Source organism: Gossypium hirsutum, chromosome A08, assembly GCF_007990345.1.
Source record: "Gossypium hirsutum isolate 1008001.06 chromosome A08, Gossypium_hirsutum_v2.1, whole genome shotgun sequence".
Lineage (NCBI taxonomy): Eukaryota > Viridiplantae > Streptophyta > Magnoliopsida > Malvales > Malvaceae > Gossypium > Gossypium hirsutum.
Window position 1 is genome coordinate 18,832,136 of NC_053431.1, and position 4,066 is coordinate 18,836,201.

At 38.8% G+C, this 4,066-nt stretch overlaps 1 non-coding gene across 1 annotated transcript; it reads right to left on the bottom strand.

The window, feature by feature from the left end:
* Positions 1-3,582: 3,582 nt before the first annotated feature.
* On the bottom strand, positions 3,583-3,689 carry LOC121205544 (small nucleolar RNA R71). The gene has a single exon (XR_005900620.1). It is a non-coding gene; the product is annotated as a small nucleolar RNA R71 (small nucleolar RNA).
* Positions 3,690-4,066: the final 377 nt, after the last annotated feature.

The window sequence follows — 4,066 nt, forward strand, 5'->3', positions numbered from 1 at the left end:
GTATGTTGGTGCAAGTAAGGGTGGCAAAAAGGGCTTGGTAGATAGCCTTGTATTTGTCCATACAGGTAGACACACAGCATGTGTCTAGGTCGTGTGCGACACACGGTCAGCCCCATGGGCGTGTTGTCCGGTCGTGTGTTCCCTGCACCTTAAAATTTCAAGTCAGTATGCATGGTAGTAAACACACGGGTAGAGACACGACTGTGTGTCTCAGCCGTGTGGAGGACACAACCTCTAGGCATGGGCATGTGCCCAGGCTGCCTAAAATCTGCACCTTAAATGTGGAATTAAATTTACCACACAGCCTAGAACACGGGCGTGTGCCTTGGCCGGGTGCCCTTAAATGGTTACTGACATCAGAAACAGAATGTCAAGGTTATTGGACACGTGCTGAGACACGAGCGTGTCCATGGCCTGTGTGTGTCATGGCCGTGTAAGGGACACAGGCCATGGACACAGGCATGTGCCAGGCTGTGTGAAAACCCCTGTAGGTTCAAATTAGGAATTAATTCCACACGGGTTAGGGACACGAGCGTGTCCTGATGTGTTTAGGCCTTGTGAACTGCACGGGCCTTCAACACGACCATGTCAAGATGGCCACACGGGCGTGTTGCCCTTTCGCTATGGGTGTGTGCCCCTGTTTCAAGGGTCATTTTCTAGAGTTTTTTAAAGGACCCGGTTTGGTTTTGAATCGTCTTTAAAGCTTGTTTTGGGCCTCGTAGGCCCATAATAAGGAATTCTAGACAAGGTTTGAAAAGTTTTAAGTTTGATCAAGTTTTTTATGATTTGTAAATGTTGGAATGCATGTGTTTAAGTTTAGTAATGCCTCGTACTCGGTCCCGGCCTCAGACTCGGGTAAGGGGTGTTACATAGGGTGTATGGTTCTATAGTTTATTTGGGATTCTTAAAATGGTAGAATGAAGATAACTTTAGTCAGTTGGAATCTATTTGTCAACCGCGTTCATGTGGCAGACTTAGTTTTATACAGATGAGGGTCAAAATAGTTTTTTTTGTTGAAACTTAGCTATAATATAACGTCAATTTCCAATGCCTTATGAGTTCTGTATTATGCTCGAAGTATGGTATAAAGAAGGATGTGCTTAAAAATATTTCACGAGCTGAATGTTCCTTTCTTTAGAGGGCCCTTTCTAAGGTCTGACCCCTACTTCGAGATAATTTAGCTTGGTTGGTGGGAAATGGAAATAGTATTTGGTGTTGGAGGGACTTTTGGGTTCCGAATGTAGGGCCATTGATCTAGAAAATTCCCTATCATGCTAATCTTGTCTCATATTTTTTACCTAATGAAATGGTGACAGAATATGGCTCTTGAAATTGCAATATATTTCATGTTTGGTTAACTAAAGATATTGTAAGGAGATTTGTTGACATTCCCCCACTTCATCCTACAGTTGGACTTGATAGGATTGCCTGACTTCTTTTCTCAATAGGTTCTTTTTCCATTAAAAGTGAGTATTGGATGTGATAAGTCGTAATTTATACATATTTTTATCCCATGCTTAGCATATTTTTGGATGAATTATCATCAGATTTGCGGAATTCGATGCTCCTAATCCTTTAATTTCATGTTTTATACTTAGCTGAGCATAGGAGAGTAAAAAGAGCGAGAAACGGGCCAAAAACGGAGAAAATGAGTCAACGTGGGAAATCAACATGGCCTGGACTTCCTCACATGGGTAGTTCACACGCCTGTGTCTATTTAACAGATTGCAACACGGCCTATGCCACACCACACGGTCATGTCTATTTAGCATACTTTAAACACGGCCTAAGCCACCTCACACGGGTGTGTCACACGACCGTGTCCCTGTCGAGCCCAATCTAGTTCCACTCGGAAAAGGCCACTTTTGAGGGTTTTGAAGCATTCTAAAGTCTATATAAACACACGAGGAGCCACCTAAGAGACAGGGAGTAGGAGGCAAGGAATTACTCGAAGAAAGCTGATTGATCCATCTCAGAAGCCTGATTCTCTTTCAAGAGTAAAGATCTCCCTTCAATTTCCTTCAGGGGTTTTTGGGTTTTCTTTATGTTTTATTATTATTATTATTATTCTGAGATGTTTCCTTTTACACTTATGAACTAAGTTCCCTAAATACCTAAGGGGAATGAAACCTAAGATGGATCTTGTTATTATTTTCTAAATTATATGATAAATACTTGATTTGTTCTTAATTATGTGTTCTTAATTATTGTTTTAATATTCCAAGATATTGATTCAAGCTTTGATATGCTTATTCAGAGGAGCAAAAGTCCCTGTCTAAGAGTAGATCTAGCATAATTAAACAGAGTTGATTGCAACCCTAGATATAGGGCAACATAAATCTGTCAGATTAGGGTCAAACTTAATAAGGGAATCCATAGATCGAGTTAATGCAACACTAGGGGTTTTAATTAGAAAGAGATTTCAATTAATCAACCTAGGGTTAAACATTGTTAGTCTCGAGAGAGATAATAATATAAATTAGGGATTTCTACGGATCAAGTCAAGTGAATAAATTGTCTAATTCAGAGTCAAGTAACAAGTGAAGTCTAGGTAGATTTTTCCTTGGGTATTGTCCAAATCAATCAGTTTTCCCAAAAGTATCTCCCCAATTTCTTCCTGTGCATTCTTAGTTTAGTTAATTAGTCTAGATAAAGTAAATCCCCTTATATTTTAGGCTAGATATTAAAAAGAAAGTTAATACTAGTACTTTTAGTTCCTGTGGGTTCGACATACCGGTCTTGCTATAAACTATACTACTGTTCGATAGGTGCGTTTGCCTTCATCGTGATAATAGTTAGTTTTCAAGTACGATCAATCATAAATATAAAACTTATCACGCATACATCAAGTTTTTGGCGCCGTTACCGGGAACTAAGATATTAGGAAAGCTTAATTTTTATTACTTTAGCCATTTATTTTATTGCAATTTAAATTTTATTTTATTTTTGTTAATTTTACTAAATTTTCTTTTGTTTCCTTCTGACAGGTTTTTTATAGTTTATGACTAGAAGAAACCCGTCAGGACCATTACTTTTTGACAGTGAGATTGAAAGCACAGCTCATAGAAATTGAAGAGAAATAAGGTGAAGCCTAAGACACATAGAGGAAGGACAAGAGGACGATATCCATAATACAACCGAGGAGATGGCTAAAAATCAGAATAATCAGCTTCCTCCTGTGGTTGCTGTAGATCTAATAAATCAGAATCCTACTCCTCGTACTATGTATGATTGTGCTAAACTTACTTTAACAGGAATCGAATCGAATATAGTTAGACCTGCTATTGTGGCAAATAATTTTGAATTGAAACCTAACACGATTCAAATGATACAACGTTTGTTCAGTTTGACGGTTTGCAGGACGAGGATCCAAACACTTATTTGGCAAATTTTCTGGAGTTTTGCGACACTTTTAAGATCAATGGTGTTTCTGACGATGCCATACGCCTTCAGTTGTTCCCATTCTCATTGAGGAACAAATCTAAACAATGGTTGAACTTGTTACCACGATGGTCAATCACTACTTGGGAACAAATGACCAAAAAATTTTTACTAAAATATTTTCCGCCGGCTAAAATGACTAAATTGAGAAATGATATCTCTTCTTTTGTGCAGATGGATCTAGAAACTCTTTATGATGCATGGGAAAGATGCAAGGACTTATTACGAAGGTGCCTTCAACATGGGTTACCTCTATGGCTGTAGGTTTAGACTTTTTACAACAGTGTGAACCCCTCAACAAGGAAACTTATCGACGCAGCCGCCGTTGGAACTTTAAACAAAAAAACACTTGAAGAGGCTTACGAATTTATTGAAGAGATGTCATTGAATAACTATCAGTGGCAAGTCATGATAACAACGCTGACAAAAAGCAGCTGGTGTTTTCAACCTCGACGCGGTTACTATGCTATCTAACCAAATAGAACTTTTAAATAAAAAGATTGACGGTTTATATGGTTCTACTCAGGTACATCCAGTGATGAGGTGCAATGCCCATGGAGGAGGAGTGCACACAGAATATCAATCTTTCAACCCTAGCACCAAGGAGGAACAAGTTCAATATATG